This window comes from Balaenoptera physalus (genome assembly GCF_965194825.1).
Source record: "Balaenoptera physalus genome assembly, chromosome: 4".
In the NCBI taxonomy this organism is placed as follows: domain Eukaryota; kingdom Metazoa; phylum Chordata; class Mammalia; order Artiodactyla; family Balaenopteridae; genus Balaenoptera; species Balaenoptera physalus.
This window is the reverse complement of record NC_138891.1, coordinates 54,177,566-54,198,459: the sequence shown is the minus strand read 5'-3', so window position 1 is coordinate 54,198,459 and position 20,894 is coordinate 54,177,566. Positions and strand designations below refer to the sequence as shown.

The 20,894-nt window shown below is 34.0% G+C and overlaps 1 long non-coding RNA gene across 3 annotated transcripts in view; it reads right to left on the bottom strand.

Moving 5' to 3' along the window:
• LOC309659371 overlaps positions 1-20,894 on the bottom strand; it is a 130,028-nt gene that overhangs the window by 51,831 nt on the left and 57,303 nt on the right. The window contains exon 2 of one of the 3 annotated variants that reach the window (XR_014262760.1): positions 15,570-15,978. The exons of the other annotated variants lie outside the window; for them this stretch is intronic. This is a non-coding gene — a long non-coding RNA (uncharacterized lncRNA). Of the gene's footprint in view, positions 1-15,569; positions 15,979-20,894 lie in introns of those variants that run through there. 3 annotated transcript variants of the gene reach the window in all.

Genomic DNA, 20,894 nt, shown 5'->3' with positions numbered 1-20,894 from the left:
ATTTTCTTTTTTATATTTGTCTATATTTGAATTATTTATGTATAAAAATAAAATTATTTTAAAGAACTATTTATAATATAATTTCAAATTTCAAACTGGGCAAGAGAAAGTAAATTTGGAAGTTTTCTAGAAGTTTAAAAATGAACTGTAGGTGGTCATAAGAATCAATGTCTATATAAAATTCAATCAACAATTTTTTTTTAAGCATCAGACTAAAATTCTAGGAAAATATCCTAAGGATTTCTTTCCCAAATGAATGCTACTTAAGGACCTAGTAAACATTGTCCCTCTGTTATCCTTACTTCTGGTGTTTTATGTTGCAACATTACATGTCTAGTAGAAGATAAGACAGGCTTTCATTTTCCTTTCTTTGAAAATTATTTTCTGCCAGGTATTAAGAAAATAAAGTGGAATTATTATTGGCATCTTATTTGAGAAAGATAGATAACCTTGAGTCTTAAACCTTCCCTGGCATTTTCTTGATCTTCACTAACCATGACCGAGGTAGCATAGTCTCATCTGCAAATTACTAATAATAATCAGCTCTGGGAAATGACCTTGGATGAAGCAATGTTAAATTGGCCAGGAAATTTTTTTGAGGCATCACTGTTATTAGCTCACAATTTTTTCATTTCACTCTGCCACTGATGCTTGGCAGGTTATAATTTTTCATTTTTGCACTTGGATGATACTCAGTGAAGTAGAGATTATGGAGATAGTAGTGGAGAATTTTTACAAAGGGATTTCACCTATTGCTCCATAACATTAGGTTACAAAATGGAGCTCTATTTGGGACAAATTATCAGCTGAGGATACATAATCAGACTTTAAGATAACAGTAATGATCTACACCATATTTTAAGGTTTTTTTAAAGTGCTCCCTTTTGTATAGAGTTGATGTTATGACCAATTTATATATATACTTGGAAATATTTTCATTAGTGGAGATGGTTTGGGTTGATTTTCCTTTTGACAACTTCGTGCCTTCACGAGATGGTTGGATGGGGTTAAAGACAATGTCTGTGAAAATGGAAAAAACTTCTTTCTCTATTGAATGAAAAATTCATTAAACTCCATAGTGCTTCACAATTTTTAAGTTTCACACATTTCATATAATCCCATAATAACCCTTTTTTCCCCTACCCCTATATTGCTCCCCACTTAGTTGTTCCCACTGGTAACCACTACTTTGTTCTCTATATCTAGAAAACACTTCTTTATTATATAGAGATATCCAATAACACAGATTGGAAATAGACTTGTACTACTATTCGTGAATGGACAGTCTCAGGTAGGTGGCAACTATTTTTGTTGCATCCTTCCTCCTTCTTTATCTCCATAAGACCAGCCCCAATACCAGTAGTATAGTGATGATCACTTATATCCATATTCTTTCAGAATCTGCTTTCAGCATGCTACTTACTACCTAGCTTATAGTAAGCACAAAATCAGTGTAAGTTGTCACTACCTTTAGTAAAGGAGGAAAACTCATTTTAAAAATAAAAAATATTATAATATAGGATACAACAAATCAAGAACAAATTTGAGTTTGGAAATATTCCCGGAACAGGAGACAGTGTTTAAGTAGGTAGTTAGAATGGAGACTTAGAGACCAGTCTCCTCTAGCTTGAAAAAACTAAGAACTGCCACTTGAGACACCAAGTGACTTACCTTATCTTGATTTGACCATTAGCACCCATTGCACCTAGGGTAATATCAAGTTGGAATACCAAACTAGGGACAACTACTTGCTAAGGAAACCATTAAGTTTTGTAACTTCCCTAAGTTTTCTAAGTATGTCATCCCCAGTGTATCATCCCCATATTATTTGAAAGGAAAATTAAACTGCTGCTGTCCCCCAGAACATCTGAATTTGGGGGCTTGGATCTAATTGTGGAATAAAATATCTTGTCCCCTATATAAAACTAAACTACATACTGTTTCACCATAGGACATTATGATTACCTCACAATACAACTTTGATACAAATGGCAATTTAATTGATCTTTTTGTGTCCAATCACTGGCAAGATATGTAAATTGACAGAATTGCTGCATAGTAAAGAGCTTCTTTTGAGTGACTACAGTACCCTAGATTTGCACAGGTTGGATACTTTTGCAGCAAAAGCTAAGAGAAAGTAACATTTTGTTTTAACTGAAGTTCCAGAATAATATGCAGAAATGAAATTAACCACTACATTGAGGCAAAGAGGGGCCTTCTAATCTAAACTTTTTAAAAAGAGGATCAGCAAAAATGATAATATCACATAGCATCTTCTTTATTAATCTGTACCATATACAGCATATGCTGGAGTTTTAAGAAATACGATTAAGATAAAGTTATTTTAATACAAATAATAAAAGCAAAACAACAAAGACAATAAAAACATTTTTAAACATAATATAGTACCTAAATGAATTTTTTGTGCCAATATAATGTTTTTCTATTATAGATACTAATTAATAGCAAATAGACTGTAAGCCAACATAGTCGATATTTGTTTTTTCTATCAGCCACTGGCGTGGGGGAAAAAAAAGGAAGAGGAGGAGGGCAAAGAGGAGGGAATTTTTCCTTTCTTTATTTCTCTAATGCTTTAAAGACATAAAGACAATGCTCCAAAGATTAGAATCAGCTCTGCTCTTGTCCTACCAAGCAAGTCCCATTTCAACCAAAAAGTGGAGTAGTTTGGTTTGCTCCTCTATAAAAGCTGGTAGTACAGAAAAGGAAAGTTAGCTCAGATTTGCTATGCATTAAGGTAGCAGCATTTGGTGCAGAAGCTACAGAGAAACTTACCATTAAAATTTCCTACTTTTGAGAAATACTGTCAAGGTTCATTATTTATATTTCAAAAATTATTGATTTGACTCTTCCAAAGAAAATATTGAAAATTAAAAGATGGTATACAATGACTTACCTTAGCATTAACTCCTAGGAAACACGGATTGATATATATTTTATTAGAAGATCTATTGCAAGAGGGATTCATTATATTCCAATAAAAAAGGGAAATTCTTAGTCAAAACTTGGAAACCTTTTTATTCTTGCAAAATTACTAAATTTTTAAAGGAAATTCATTTGCTGTTCTTATACTATAAGACAATCCAATAAAATGTTTACCACTTCCAAACACTTTCATTTGTGCAAAATTGCATTATTTTTAAAATAGCATTTCTAGTATAAGTGAAATAAGTACAAACCTCAGCCAGTCATTTTAGTTTTAAATAGTCAAATTATTAAATTAACATTCAAAAAAGGCATTTTGAAGGACCATAAGCATCATCAGGAAAAACAGAGTTTGAACAATTATATTTTTTAATCAGTAAGGTAAATGAACCAAATCACCAAAAATAAACACTGTCTGTCCCTTAAGATAAATGTTGATTTTGATAACTTCTTTTTTTGTCTTTTGTTTTTATCACTGACTAAGATAATAAAATAGAAAATATAAGTAGGTAATTTATGGTTAGGCTTTCTTTAAAAAAAAGATATCAAGAACTACATGTAGCATCTGAAAAATCTTTATGTTAATGCAGAAATTTTGGGTACTGTTATAGTACTGAGGCATGCTACTTGGGGGTAGGAGACATTAGCCTTATGTCCTATATGTCCTCACTGCTCTATAACTTTTATCTTCAACTTTTGAAAATCTGATTGACTAAGCAGAGTCAAATAGCTCCTTCCTATTTCCCTTGCTTCTGAATTGACCACCCCACCTTTCTTGCACTGTCAACATTTTCTGAACATATGAAAAATACCAATACTATTTTTTATTCATATCAAGCCTGTTATGTTTGCCTCAGAAACACACTTTAAAAAGTATAACATATCACTGAGAAGTTGGAAAAATTATTATTCTCTCCAATTAACATGCTTCCCCATTCAAAATTGTAAAACATAATATATATACCTGCCAATAACGAATATTAGGAGTAAAAATGATTGACTAATGAAAACTATAATTAAGAAAAAATATTTGAGATAATTTAATGACCACAAATAATGTGTACCAAAAATGCTGTATCAGTTTTTAATAGGTTATCACAATATTTTTATTAAATGAATATGATGCTGTTCAAGAAGTAGAAGTAGTTCAGGTAGTTAGAATACCAGGAAAAAATTTTGAGCAGTTAAAAATATTTTAAAAGAATTATAAAAATGTAAATTTAACATCAATTAAAACTATTATATTTTATAACAAAAATAATAAATATTAATTTAGACCAATGCTCTTAAAGCATGGTAAACTTGAAATTTAGAGCATGTATACTTTGCAAATCAGACAATGCATTTCATTAACAGTGGCTTTCAGGTTGGCATTGGAAAGGGATGGAAGGGAAAACACTTATCTTAAGCACGCATTAAAGTCTTCTACTCTGCTCCAGAGGAGAAATGAGTAACTTTCCCTTAAGCTTCTCTAATTTTCTTCTTAATCTACAAAATGTAAAACTAAACAAAGTAAAACAACCTGAATATGATCACAGATATCTATTATATGAGTAATCTTTAGTTAAAAAATATAATAACTCCTTTAAAAACAAAAAAGAAAATTAAAACTAAAGTAAAAGAAATGAAAGAATAAATAATATAGTAGAAATCAGAGAAACAGAAAATAGAAGAATTCAATGAAATAAAAAAACTGATTATTTGAAATAATCAGAAAAAAAATAAACTTCTAGCCAGACTGAGGAAAAAAAGAGAGAAGATACAAATTACCAAAATATTGGCCCATAGAATCTAACAATATATAATGATCAAGTGAGATTTATCCCAAAATGCAAGGTTGGTTTAACATTCAAACAGTAATTAACAAAATTCACCATATTAGCAGACTGAAAAAGAAAAAAATTCAATGGATGCAGAAAAATCATTTGACAAAATCCCTTATCCATTCATGATAAAAATTCTTAGCACACTAGGAATAGAAGGGAACATCCTACCCTAATATTACCAAAAACCCTCCATTTAACATCTTATTAATGGTGAAAGAATTAATGTTTTCCACCTAAGATCAGGAACAACATAAAGATTTCTGGTCTCACAATTTACATACAACATAATTCTGGAGGTTCTTGTCAGAGTAGTTGTGTGTGTGTTTGTGTGTGTGTGTGTGTGTGTGTGTGTGTGTGTGTGTGTGTTGGGGGAAAGGGAATTTAAAATAATAACAGGCATTCAGATTGGGAAGGAAGAACTAAAACTGCCTTAGTAAATTATAGTATATGATCACCTATATAGATAATCCAATAGAATCTACAAAGAAGCTACTAGAAATAAATGAGTTTACAAGGTTGTAAGATCCAACATTGACATACAATCCATAAAAATTAATTGTATTTCTGCATACTAGCAATGAATTATCAAAAAATTCAAATTTAGGGAAAAAAATACCATTTAAAAACATGAAATATTTAGGAGTAAATCTGACAAAACCTGCACAAGACTTGTGAAGCGAAAACAACAAAACACTGCTAAGAGAAATTAAAGAAGATATATGTAAACAGCGAGACATAACTTGTTCACAGGTCAGAGGATGCAATTGCGTTAAGATGTCAATTCTCCCGAAATTGATACATAGATCCAACACATCCCAAACAAAATCCCAGCAGGATTTTTGTAGAAATTTGAAAACTAATTCTAAAATTCAAGCAGAAATGCAAAGGATTCAGAACAGTCAAAACAACTTGTGTTGTTTCTAGGGCTAACTCTACCTGATTGAAAGACTTATTATACAGTTAGTAATCAAGGAAGAATAGTGGTGGCTCAGAGACAAATAGATCAATGGAATTAAATAGGCATTCCAAAAAAGAGACATAGATGGACAATTAATTTTTTTTTTACAAAGGAAAGAAGACAATTGGGTGGGAAAAGGACAGTCTTTTCAACAACTGATGCCGCAACAATTGAAAATCAATATGCAAACAAACAAAAGAAAAAGAAAGTTGATCCATGATTAATCCATACGTAAAATTACTCATAATAGATCACAGATCTAAATTTTTAAAACTTAAAACTTTTAGAATAATACATAAAAGAAAACCTTTGTGAGCTTGGCATAGACAAAGATTTCTTAGTATGATATCGAAAAAGCATAATCCGTAAAAGAGCAAAATGACAAATTGGATTTCATCTAATTAAAAACTTCTACTATTCAAAAGACACTGTTAAAGAGAATGAAAAGACATGCCACAGATTAGGAAAATGTATTTGCAAATCACATATTTGATAAAGAATTTGTATCTAAAAAGCATAAAGAGCCCTTGAATCTCAATAATATAAAGAACTCTCAAGACTCAACAAAAACAATTAAAAATTTGGCAAAAGATTTGAATACATCATCAAAGAATATACATGGATGGCAATAAGCAAATAAAAAGATAATCAACATCCTTAGTCATTAGAGAAATGCACATTAAAACCACAAAGATATACCACTATACCCTTATTAGAATGGCTAAAATTTAAAAGCCTGACCAAAGGTTAGCAAGAATGCTGTGGAACTGGAAATCTCATTGCACTGCTGATTGGAATGCAAATGATACTACCCCTTTGGAAAACAGTTTGGCAGTTTCTTAAAATGTTAAACATGTACCTACCATACAACCCAGCCATTGTATTCCTAGATATCCACAGGTCCATATACAGTCTTGTATAAGAATGTTCATAACCATTTTATTTGTAAGAGTCAAAACCTGGAAAACCTCAACTGTTTCTCAATAGGGAACAAGACAAAGAAATTGTAGCATATCCATACAATGGAATGTCACTCAACTAAAAAGGAAATAAACGATTAATACAACATGATAAATCTCAAAATTATGCTTAAAGAAGCAAAAATTTTAAAAAAAGTACATGTTATAGGATCCATTTACATAAAGCTATAGAAAATGAAAACTAAATATATAATGACAAAGCAGATCAGTGTTTGCCTGGGAACTGGGGTCAGGGCCTGGACAGGAGGGAGGGCTTATAAAGAGGCAGGAGGAAATTTGGGGGCCTAATGGGTATGTTCATTATATTGTGGTGATGATTTCATCAGTGTATACATGTGTCAAAACTTTACAGACTGTACACTTTAAATATAGGCACTTTATTGTATATCAATTATATCTCAATAAAGTTGTCAAGAATAAAAAAGAAAAGGGATACGCTTCCAAAATGTTAGGATTCACTGATTTACTCTTGAAGCATTTAACATGTTTAGTTTGAAAACGTTTGTTTATTTTCATTCCAAAAATACTCTTTGTCAGGTTCATCTTTCAGTTTTTGATATTAAAGACTCTAATATTGAAAAATGTTAGAATTAAATATATTGTCACATATTTAGTCAAAGTCCTCTAATTTTCAACATTATCACAAGCAATCAATAGGAAATTCAATTATTTATTCATTTAAAAAGTATTTATTGAGTGTTGCAGTCTGTGCCAGGTAATAAGGAAAAAAGTTAAATAAGATCAAGTCCCCACCATCAAGGAGGTCATGGTCTAGTGGGGAAGACAGACATTTATGAAGCTAATGTTCAAAAGATGTGGCAAGTACAATAATAGAGATATACAGAGATGTGTTCAAGGCATAACGTGACCAAGGAGGAAGCATACCTGAGTTGGGGGTAAGAAACACAGTGTAGGCTAAGGGAGGGAAAGCTTTCTAAAGGAAGACTCTTCTAAGCTAAGTGTAAAGTAAATGGTAACATTGAATTAACATGATGATTCAGTTAACAAAGAAAAATCTCTTCCTTTCAGGCCCTACTGACACAAGTTGCAGGACTGGAAAAACTTTAACATAAATATAAGATGAATATATGGGAATGGTACCCCTTTAAAACTAAAGTAATGATTTTGAAAAATATTACCTGTTTGCACATCATCTATATAGTAATCCCCTCTTATCCATGAGGGATAAGTTCCAAGACCCCCAGTGGAGGCCTGAGACCTCAGATAATACTGAACCCTATTTGTACTATGCTTTTTTTTTTTACTATACATACATAACTATGATAAATTTATAAATTAGGCACAGCAAGAGATTAACAAACATTAACTAATAATAAAATAGAACAATTATAACAATATACTGTAATAAAAGTTATGTAAATATGGTCTCTCTCTCAATCTCTCTCTCTCTCTCAAAATATATTATTGTTGAGGAGGATATGGAGAAAAGGGAACCCTCGTGCACTGCTGGTGGGAATGTAAATTGGTGCAGCCACTACAGAAAACAGTATGGAGGTTCTGTTGAATTGAAAATTGAAAATAGAACTACCATATGATGCAGCAATACCACTCCTGAGTATTTCCCCGAAGAAAACAAAAACACTAATTTAAAAAGATATACGCACCCTAAGGTTCACTGCAGCATTATTTACAATAGCCAAGATATGGAAGCAACCTAAGTGCCCATCAATAGATGAATGGATAAAGAAGATGTGATATATATATGTGTGTGTATATATATATATATATCACTTAGTAGTGATACACATGAAATATCACTCAGCCATAAAAAAGAATGAAATCTTGCCATTTGTGACCACATGGATGGACCTAAAACGTATGTTTTCATACGGTATATTTATACTTACATGTGGAATCTAAAAACAAATGAACAAATATAACAAACTAGAAACAGACCCAGAGATATAGAGAACAAACTAGTGGTTACCAGAAGGGAGGTGGCTGGGGAGATGGGAGAAATAGGTAAAGGGAATTAAGAGGTATAAACTACTAGCTATAAAATAAATAAGTCACAGGGATGTAATGTACAGCATAGGGAAAATAGTAATACTGTAATAATTTTGTAGGTGTATGTATAAAAATATTGAATCACTATGTTATACACCTGAAACTAATATACTATTATTAGTCAACTAAATTTCAATTTTAAAAAACAGACCTTACTGCACAAATTTTAAGCCTTTTCCATCTTAACTAAGCATACTCATCACACACTGTGGCCGTAACTTCTGCAGTTTGAGGTGTGAAAGCAACACTAGCACAAATTTCTTTTTCCTTCTTTACAATTTTACGTACAGAATATTCATTCTTACCATAGATCTTAGCAACCTAAGCACACCATTTTTTTTTCTTGTTAAGTCGATAACTTTCACCTTTTCACTTAAAAGATGAAAAAAAGGCAAGCATTTTACAGCTTTTCTTTGGTATATCCAAATTGTCAGCATCATTACTCTTAATAATGGCACGTTGGGGCCATTATTAAGTAAAATAAGGGTTACTTAAACACAATCGCTGTGATACCAAGACAGTCAACAGGTTTGATAACCAAGATGGCTACTAAGTGACTAACAGGTGGGATATGCTGGACAAAGGGATGATTCATGTCCCTGGCAGGACAGAGGGGGATGGTGTGAGATTTCATCATGCTACTCGGAAAGGTGCAAAATTTAAAACTTATGAATTGTTTATTTCTGGAATTGTCCATGATATGTTTGGACCAAGGTTGACCTTGGGCAACTAAAACTGCAAAAAGTGAAACTGGGAAAAGGAGGACCACTGTACTTTCAAATATTAAAATATTTTGGCAAAATAATTGATAAGGAAATGTTACGAAAAGATTAAAGATAAGATTCTAAAGGTATAGCTTTTTGTAAATGAACTAGCTTAAATAGATAATTCACTTTTTGCATTCATGAGCAAGTAATGGAACAGGTAAATAATGGGGTAGGACAGACAGTTCATCTGGATGCTGGCTGTTATTATTTTGATCACTTAGGATGAATTAATTAATGCATTAATGAACACATTTAGTCTAGATCTCACTGCCAGCAGCCTCATGCTTAACTTCTTGTAGTATTATACCCCTTGAGGAGTTCCACAGGGATCATGGCAGTTATGATGGTAAAGAGGAATAGTTATGGAAGTGTTCTAACATAATATGGGTTCAAGGTTATTTAATTTTCTATTAATACAGCATCCCTCAGAACAATAGAACTGTAAGTGATCTCATCAAGGTCAAGGATAGCAATAAGCTGAGATGGAAACTAGATGTTAACACTGTTTTAACTGAGGATACTTAAAAGATTAATAATTCCAACCCTGAGTATTGAACAAATCTCAGCATAAATATATAGATGGACAAATAATCCTTTCCTTTACCCAATTCTACATTAGGAGAAAATTCTCTGTCTTACAATTTAGGTAAAGGAAAAATAAACCCTTACAGTATATGATCATGCAAATAGCCAAGAAATGAGTCAAATGCATTATCAACATCTAACATCAACACAGAGAGATCCAAAGTGCTAATGGAAGTTGTATTTTCTCCTTGGCATATTAAGTGCTTCAAGAGTGCCCAGTGTTCTCACAGACCATCAAATGAGAAAATTTCATGGTAGTTGAGACAGTATGTGCATGGACTGAACTGGGAAATACTGACAGATGCCTAATGAGGTTATGGAACAAATCAACATAGCTGGACTGCTGACTGTTCATTAGCCACCCTAGAAAAGCCAGAGGTGTCCCATCTAGAGCAGCTGATAAACCAAAAGAAAGCATCACTGGAGTTCAAGAGCTCAGGCATAATACAATCAGAAAATTTTAGAGCTGGAAAGGCTCTAAGAGACCATGTAGTTCAGTGTCCACAAATCTGTAGGTCATTGTTGCACTTCAGTGATTCCATGAATTTCTTGAAATTACATGTAAAGTTACATGTATACATGCCTAAGAACCACTGATCTAGTTCAATTGTTTCATTTAACAGATGAGGAAACAGTTCCATTGAAATTGAACCACAACTCACTAGTCCTAAATTGGAGATAGCATCTCTTGAGTCCCAGCTATTTGATTTTGCTATCACACCAAGTTGTCTCCTATTATCAGTAAGTATTAAAAATCTTAACTGCAGCAGAAAAAGATAGACAGCCAGAATCCCTAATCCCTGATTCTCGAAAGATTCAATATCTTCTGTGTAATCACTCAATAAGCTCTCCATGAGCCCATTTATACTGCCCTTCCTTGTCAATATGCCAAATATAACCTGTGTGATGTCTGCGTTTTGGCAGCCTTTGCAGTTGAAACAATATCTGACGTATGTAGCTCATGAAACCAAAAGTAAGTCTGCCAGAATATGCAAGGGAGAAAATAGAGGATACAATTTTGGCTGAGAACAGATCCAGTCCTGCTTCACTTACAAGCAGGCAGTACAGGCAGGTCGGAATCTCAGGCAGGTGTCTGGAGGCTGCACACACGGAAGGGACAGATGTTAGGGGGATGAGTGGGCCTTTCCTCCTTTGGCAGGTAAGGGCTCAGAGTGAGATAAGTTGGCTTATCAAAGTAAGTGTGGCTTTACTAGTATCTGCATTGGTGAAAACAGGATATATTAGTTGTAGCAGACCAGAAACTCCAAACTCTTAACGTTACTGGAGAACATCAAGGGAATATGTCTTTTTTTTTTCTACCTTCTCTGAATTTCTCTTATTTTTTGTTCTTATTATAAATGGAAAATATTGTCAATTGAAATTGAGAGGTAAATCAGGTCCCTGTTAAAACATCAATGGAAATACAAGAATTCCAGATTGTATCATTTATCTTCTCAGTTAATAGGATATTAAATACTATCAACTTCAGAAAAAGGATTTGATTAAAAGGTCCCTGTTTTTTTTTCTCAGATAGAAAATTCTGTGCAAAAAATTGAAAATTTTAAAAATTAAAAAGGTTTTGAGAAACTATAAGTGTGAAAGGACAAGGCTACATAGTTACTTACACTGCCTTGTATATAAATGATTCTCAACAAATGTTTGTTAAACCGAATTGAACTGGTGTATAAACCATCTAACAAATGGTCGCCCTGATGGTTCCCAGAGGAGGAAGAATTGCTCCCCTTATTAATGCACTAAGGCTATTTTTTTAAACTGGCTTTCGTTAAGCAACTCCATATATATTTTGATCAATCTTTCAGTTATTCCAAAATGGCTCTCAACTTACAACTAGATGCCAGGACTTTTATATGTTCAATAAATTAACAAGATTTTCTCTCAATGTTGCTGTTATAAAAAAAATGATATCTCTCCAATAAGGCATTTTGGCTAATGAACAAGAATCTCTCATTAAATTAATAACACCATTAGATTCACTTTCAGATGGTTTAACAGTGGTCTTCGGGGTCTAATAACATATTGCTGACTTAGGCACGTTGCCAATGGACTGAACATGAATTTGTACAAAGTAAATCTCCATCTCAAATATAAACAAAGTGTTTTCCCCTGCTAAACCTGCTTCTTTCTCTATATTTATTGTGATTAGAAGCATTATAATTTATCTAGTCCCCAGTCCAAAAAGTTGACTAAACTTTCCTCTCCCTCACCTAAAACAAGCACTGAATAAGGATATCCAATCAAATGTATCTTATAAACATCTATCAAATTCATGCCTTCCTTTTTCCCATGGTCATTACCTTGTTGGAGGCCCTCATCACTTTGAGCCTGAACTCACAGGCCCTCTCTACCTTTAACTGTTCCCATTCTAGTTTTCCTGGAATATGACATCAGAATTAGTTTTCTAAAAAGTAAATCTGATCATTTCTTCCTCCTGCTTAAAACCTATCGGCATCTTCCTACTGCATCCAAGTACACACATTTTTGCCTTAAAATACAAGGCTTTTGGTAATTAAATCTTGGTGTTCTTTCCATGCTCTTCTCCAGCAACCCATAGCATCTCCCACAGGCTCTTTAAACCACCTGGCTAGAGATCTTGTCAAGTTTCCTTATGTCAGCCTCATTTTTTATTCCCTTAACTTTTAGCATATACCATACCCACTCCAGGAAGTGCCCTGACACTTTTTCCATCTGGCATAGAAGCTACCCTTCCTTCAAGGTTTAATTAAGGCTGCAAAAAAAAACATACCTGTCTGCCCCATGTGAAGTTAATTGTTTGCTCTCCAATCTAGCACACTTTTCCATATTTCTAGCATAGAACTTTTAAAACAATATTTTATGAAATATACATACTGAAGTCAAATATATTATCTGAACACAATGAAAGTTAATTAAAAATCAATACCAAAAAGATATCTAGAATCCTGAAATACCACACTTCTAAATTTCCCATGGGTCAGTAGAGGAATAACAAGGGAAATTATAAAACATTTTATACTAAAAGACTATAATACATGTTATATAAAGTACAAGAAATGCAGTGACATCTGTGAAAATCAGAGTGAAACTCCAAAAATTCTCCTCCTTAAAGCAACAAGAGAACTGGAAAAAACTGTTAGAATCAACTTTTTCAGAACTCTAGAAATTAACCAAACACTTGCAACATTCTGGGGAGTTTTTACTCAAGAAAACTAACTGATCTCAGTAAAAATAGTGATCTTTGTGGGATTTGAATTTGCCCTAGTCCCTTATCCCATTAGTTGAAAACTAATACTGTAGTTCACATTTGTGGTGAATACCAACAAACCAACAACTGCTGCAAAAAGCAGAATGGGGCTGGAGCATCTTAAAAATCTCATTCCCAGAAAAATGGCATGATTTGACCTATTTAGTGGTTCCTAAAAGACCTACTTCAAGCTTGCCTATATTTAACCTAAAGCACCTAATGGGAAAAGACTTTTTCCCAAAGGCATTTGTTGAAAATAATGACAGGCAATTTTTTTTAAACTTTACAGTTGTCTGAGGCAGCGCATAAGAGTGGGGCAAACAATCTTATACATGTAATATATATATATATTATGATTTGTTTAGGTGTTCACTTCTACCATTAGAATCTCTTCAAGGCCACATACTATACCAAGCAAATTTTTGTGCCCACAGATGCTAATAAAATGCTCAAGACATAGTAAATATAAATGTCGGCTGAGGAAATAAGTGAATGAATGAATGAAAAGATACAGAAAAACTAAGATCTCTCTTCTGTTGTATATGTAACTGGTTTGATCATGAATTTTTTTTTTCTTTTTTTACTTATTAGAACTTTCAGAATGTACTTGTTCCCACATCCTTAGATACAATTAAATAAAACTCATTGTTTTCTAGGGCTGCCATAACAAAGAACCACAGATTGAATGCCTTAAACAATAGAAATTTATTTCCTCACAGTTTTGGAGGCTAGAAGTCTGAGATCAAGAAAGAACGAGCAGGGTTGGTTCCTTCTGAGGGCTATGTAGAAGAATCTGTTCAAGGCATCTCTCCTTGGCTTTTGATGGCTGTCTTCTCTGTGTCTTTACACCATCTTCCCTCTCCCTCGGTCCATGTCTATGTCCAAATTTCCTCTTTTTACAAGGATATCAATTGATTTGGTTTACGGCCCACCCTAATGACCTCATTTTAATCTAATCACCTCTCTAAAGACCCTATCTCCAAATAAGGTCACATTCTGAGATACTGGCAGTTAGGACTTGAACATGATTTTTTGGGGAAACACAATTCAACCTATAACACATATCGTCACTCATATAAAGAGGGTGTGTTATGGTTATGTTTTTCAGTCTTTTCAGAATGTTTCCAAATAATAAGCCAGATTTTTCAGAATATTTTCTATTACCTTTAAAACATTATATCAAGAAAAAATCCCTAAGGTCTCTAGCAGTGGTTTTGAAACCCAGTTGTTACATCAAAGTTGGCACTAGAGCTGAAGGAAGAACTGGACTAATATTAGTCCTGGCTCAGACATTAAACATTGAATTTGCCCTGGGCACAGGCCTTAAATAATCTGTGCTTCAGGGAGATCAGCTCGGTGCTTTGCGACCATCTAGAGGGGTGGGATAAGGAGGGTGGAAGGGAGACGCAAGAGGGAGGGGATATGGGGATATATATACACGTATGCACATAGTTGATTCACTTTGTTATACAGCAGAAACTAACACAACATTGTAAAGCAATTATACTCCAATAAAGATGTTAAAAAAAATTAAATAAAATAGAAGGGACACTGGATGCCTATCAACTAATCATAATTTATGAATCTTATTAGGATCCTAATCTGAGCAAAGAGAATCAAAATATTTATGAGACAATTGGGAAATCTGAACACTCACTGGATATTTAACGATACTAAGAAATTATTATAAATTTTTTTGGAGTGATGATGGTATTGTGCTTATGGGTTAATAAGAATTCCTTATCTTTTATAGATAGGTGCTAACTTATTTACTAATAAAATGATATGATGTCTGTCAAAAAAAAAAACATCTGTGCTTCAGTTCTTCACCTGGAAAAGGAAGTGTCTGGGCTGAATCCCTCTGCAATCCCACAAGCCCAAAGACTCTGATTCTACCTGGTCTTATTTTGCCACAGCAACTGGCACTGTTGGAGGTGACCTAGAAATAACATAAGAGTACTTATTTAAATGAAGAGATTAATATAAATTAAGTCGAGTTTGGAAATGTTTGCACAGCTGAAGACCATGAACCTTCCAGACTTTTTAGACAAATTCCATCCGTTCTCTGAGGACAAACTGCCTTTGGAATTATAAATGCACACAGATGTTGCTTTCAGCACAAAAAAATACCTACGGTAAGTATTGCTCATGGCAGTGCCTTAAGCTACTCCAAAGTTATTTCCATCAAGATTGAGTATTCCAGCTGTCTTCATTTTCTCAAAAATTAGTCCTAGAAAAATAGAACTTATCACAACAGGTTACAGAATTTAAGTTATATATCAATTTATAAAAATTGTCTTGGATTCTATGATACAATTCAAAGCAACTTACTAAATGGTATCCAGGTACTGTGAAATAGTAAATTTTAAAAGTATATATTTTTTAAATACGCCAAGTGACAACAGAATCAAGACAATGAAATGATCTTTATTGACATAGGAAAAACAAGAATGCATTTGGAAAAGAATTCATTTCTTTTGATAAAAGTACTTTTATAAATTTCATACAGAGTATAATGATCAAAAGTTTTGGGAAACTCTTTTTGTTGAAAGAGAATGACTCATACGAACATTTCCTTTGAGAAATAATCATGGCATATTACAACACAAAACTATCGGATATGTTAGCACAATTTGAAGCAATATCAATGCTGGAAGAAAAAAAAAAGCCAGTACTTCAGAAGATTGTTTAGAACACAAAAGACTCCTTAGAAGGGACATCTACTTAAATTATCAGCTGAGACTAACTCTTGAGGATATCAGATATATATTAAACTGGTATTAATTTATTTAAGCATATAATAGATGTTAGAGAGTAACAAGTGAGCTGACATCGAAAATCAACTGTCTCAATATCCAATATTTGACAATAATAAAAATGACAAATTGTTTAAAGAGTACTACCAAAATGAAACTTTTAAGAAAAGTAGAGTGTGTTTGGGCTTTTTTTTATAACTATGATAATGAACAGCTTGAGTCTAAGATGGTGCTTTTAATACCTGAAGCTTCTAAGACTTACAAATTTTACTGCGACTGCTGCTGTTCTGGATAGCCAAAAGGTACAGAGCAGATGGCTATATAATCATGGCCTACAGTTACAAGATTTAGTAATTGATATAATGGTGAAAAGTGATACAGGGTTGAAAAAAGAACACCAGCAATATTAATGCACGTTACGGTGATCTGAGATTCATAATGTACTTTCTGAGAGTATACTGATCACCCAAAATTGATAAAGCAATTTCTTCCATTGAAGCAATATCCCATTCTACAAGTAATTTCTTACAAGATACTTAGTGTCTCAATGCTCTTATGTGGTTCATTCACTTCTTATGGCTATGTGCTCCCAGAAAATGATTTACTCATTGTTTCTGGCAATAGCTCTGGAAAATATAGGTACTACTTTATATACCTATATAATATTTTAAAAGTAAATATTTCTCCTTTTCCTCCCATGATGTAAACCCCATTGCAAATTTTAATTAAGAGTAGAAGTGGTACTAAATGTTTTATGTGTGAATCTAAAGTATGAAGAGATTAAATGGCCAGCTTATTTTGCTAATCATGAAATAGAAACCCACCAACTCCCACTTCACTTAATAAGATACCCAAAAAAGGCTCTCAGAGGGCTGCTCTCTGAATAGAAGGGCTCTTCCCACCTGTAGGATGAGAGCTGACATTCCCCCCTACTTAATTAGTTCATTCCATTATTTTCAATTCACCTAAGCTTTCCCTCCTTTTACTCTCCAGAGGCTTTGCAAATTATAAGACTGCTGCTTTCCTCCAAACTTGAAACCAGGAGTTCTTGAGTTTTTAAAAAAATCATCCTTGAGATATAATTCACATACAATAAAATTCACCCATTTGAAATGCCCAATTCAATGTTTTTTAGTATAGTCACAAAGTTGTGCAAAAATCACCACAGTCAATTTTAGAACATTTTTATCCTTCCAAAAAGAAATCCCATACTTATTTTCAGTCACTTCCATTCCCCCCTCTCCCACCACTAGGAAACCAATCATCTACTTTGTCTCTATAGATTTACCAATTCTGGACCTTTCATATAAAAGGAATCACACAGTATGTGGTCTTTTGAGACTGGCTTCTTTGACTTACCACATATATATTTTCAAAGTTCAACCATGTGGTAGAATGTATCAATACTTCATTCCTTTATTGCCAAATAATATTCCACTGTATAGATATACCACATTTTATTTATCGATGCATCAGCTGATGAACAATTGGGTTGTTTCCACATTTAGGCTATTACGAAAAATACTGAACATTCATGTCCGTGTCTTCGTGTGGACAGACATGATCTCATCTCTCCTGGATATATAGCTAGCAGTGAAATTTCTGTGTCATACAGAAAGTCTATGTTTAATTTAAGGAACTGCCAAAGGTTTTCAAAACAGCTGCACCAGTTTACATTCCACTCATGAACATATGATGGTTCCAATTTCTCTACATCCTCACAAACACATACCATTATCTAAGTCATACTAGTAGATATAAAGTGGTATGTTATTGTGGTTATGATTTGCATTTTCCTAATGTGTAATGATGTCAAGCATCCTTTCGTGTGCTTATTGGCCATTTGCATAGCTTCTTTGGAGAAATGTCTATTCAGATTCTTTGCCCATTTTTAATTGGGTTACTTATCTTTTTAGTATTGAGTTTAAGAGTTCTTTATATCTTCTAGATACAAGTCCTTTTTCAGATATATGATTTGCAAATATTTTCTCCCATAATATGGATTTTTTCCCTTTTTTGATGGTATAATTTGTAACACAAAGGTTTTAAATTTTGAGGTAAACTATTCTTTCTTTTGTCATTTGTGCTTCTGGTGTCATATCTTTTAAAAAACAAACAAAATAAAACTGCAGAGCCCAGGTCATGAAGTTTTCTTCATATTTTTTTTCCTAAGAATTCTATAGTTTTAGCTCTTACATTTAGGTCTCTGACACATTTTAAATTAATTTTTTTGTATGGTATGAGGTAGGGCTATGCAACTTCATTCTCTGCATGTGGATATCCAGTTGTCTCAGTACCAGTTGAAAAACTCTTCTTTCCTCCTTGAATTGTTTTGGTACTCTTGTCAAAAAGCAACTGACCAGGGGCTTCCCTGGTGGCGCAGTGGTTGAGAATCTGCCTGCCAATGCAGGGCACACGGGTTCGAGCCCTGGTCTGGGAAGATCCCACATGCCGCGGAGCAACTGGGCCCGTGAGCCACAATTACTGAGCCTGCGCGTCTGAAGCCTGTGCTCCGCAACAAGAGAGGGCGCGATAGTGAGAGGCCCGCGCACCGCGATGAAGAGTGGCCCCCGCTTGCCACAACTAGAGAAAACCCTCGCACAGAAACAAAGACCCAACACAACCATAAATTAATTAATTAATTAATTTTAAAAAAAAGCAAGTTTCCAAAAATTTGTGTTTAATAATACAGAAAGAATTTAAGGAAAAAGATGACCTGAAAATTTCTAAAATCATAATCTGATGAGATTTAGCCAGTAACCAGCAACGGGGTGGAGAAATGGCTGGTCAACATCCAGATGACAGATACAATGTGGCAATGCAGACTCTATCCACATCAGTAACAAAGTTGATAATGGGTTAGGAGGGGGAAAGGCTGAAATCTCACAGGTAGGCAATAATATCATGTGTTTATTACATCATGTCACGACCAAAGTCAAGTAGGTGGCTGTAATTTAATGTGATTCATCTAGTTTGAAGATGTTATAAAGAGCAGCCTCAAAGGGTGAGGTGGGGTGTTTATAGGTGTGAATGGCAGCAACTAAGCAGGATGTGAGAACCAATTGCTTAGTAGGCTGGCTCAGAATAGGGTGTAGATCCAATAGAGGCTGTGAATCAAGAAACGAAGGAGGAAAAAGAAATGAAATTTAGTTATTTGTAGTGAGGTGGATGGACCTAGAGTCTGTCATACAGAGTGAAGTAAGTCAGAAAGAGAAAAACAAATACCATGTGCTAACACATACATACGGAATCTAAAAAAAAAAAAAAAATTGGTTCTGAAGAACCTAGGGGCAGGACAGGAATAAAGACGCAGATGTAGAGAATGGACTTGAGAACACGGGGACGGGGAAGGGTAAGCTGGGACAAAGTGAGAGAGTGGCATAGACTTATATATACTACCAAATGTAAAATAGATAGCTAGTGGGAAGCAGCCGCATAGCACAGGGAGATCAGCTCGGTGCTTTGTGACCACCTAGAGGGGTGGGATAGGGAGGGTAGGAGGGAGATGCAAGAGGGAAGAGATATGGGGATATATGTATATGTATAGCTGTTTCACCTTGTTATACAGCAGAAACTAACACACCATTGTAAAGCAATTATACTCCAATAAAGATGTTAAAAAAAAAAAAAATGACACTGTCAAAAAAAAAAAAAGAAGTGAAGGAGGAAACCAAGCCAGACAGACAAAGCAAATATGACAAAAGTTTGGGGAATGCCATGAGATTTTAAAGAAATAGACTAAGAATTTACCCCAGGTACTCTAGATGCGAAGTTGAGAACAGTCTCTACTCTTAGGTTAGAAAGAGGCTTTTTACATACTCCGTCCTTATTAAGGACTGGCTTATGAATTTGTAGGGATTTAGGCAGTACATCAATGCCTACAACTAAGAAGCACTGACTGAATCCTTGCTGTATCCCAGGTACGCGTCCAGTTGCTTTGCATATATTAACTCACCTGATTCTCATGAGTACCATAGTAGGTTAATCCTATTATACTAATAAAAGAGGTGAGAAAACTAAGGTTTAAAAAGGTTAAGTATCTTACCTAAGTCTCACAGCTATAAAACAGCTGAAACTAGATTTAAAACCAGATCTAGCTAACTCCAAATTATGTGGTCTTTTGATTATAATGGTGAAGATGAAGAAAAACTGCATTCGGATCAAGCTTAGTCTTTTACTTAAGTAATAAAAAAGTGGTATGCGGCTTGGGTGCTAGAGGTTAATAGGGCTTCTAATCTTCATTGGTTATTAGTATTACCATCAAACTAATCATCTATATATGAAACTTCTGAGCTATCTCTGATTTCTTCTTCTCCCAACATGTCACTTCTATCTGACATCCATTTTCTATTCCATTCTTACGGATCTATTTCAAGTAATCATCACTCCTAAACTTGATAATTGTAGTATCTTCCAAACTAATCTTTCTACCTGTTAGCTTTCCTTATACAAATCCAAGTGATTCACTACTGCAAAACTAATCCTGAAATGCAGCTCAGATCATACTATATCTACATTCAAAAATACTCAGTACTCTCCCCTCATGTTCACCAAATCAAATAGAGCTAATTGACCTTCACATTCCTGGCTTCCATAATATAGCCATGACTTCCCATTCCAGCCTAGACATTTTAGCTGCCTACAGCTAAACTGTACCATTTACTATTGTTGAAAACTACTCCATACTTCCAAATTTAATGCATTTATTTATTCTTTTCTCTGGGCATGGAACGCTTCCCCACATGTCTGCCCAGTGAAGTCCAATCCATCTCAAATGCCACCTCTTCCAGGAAAACTATCCCAATTCCCT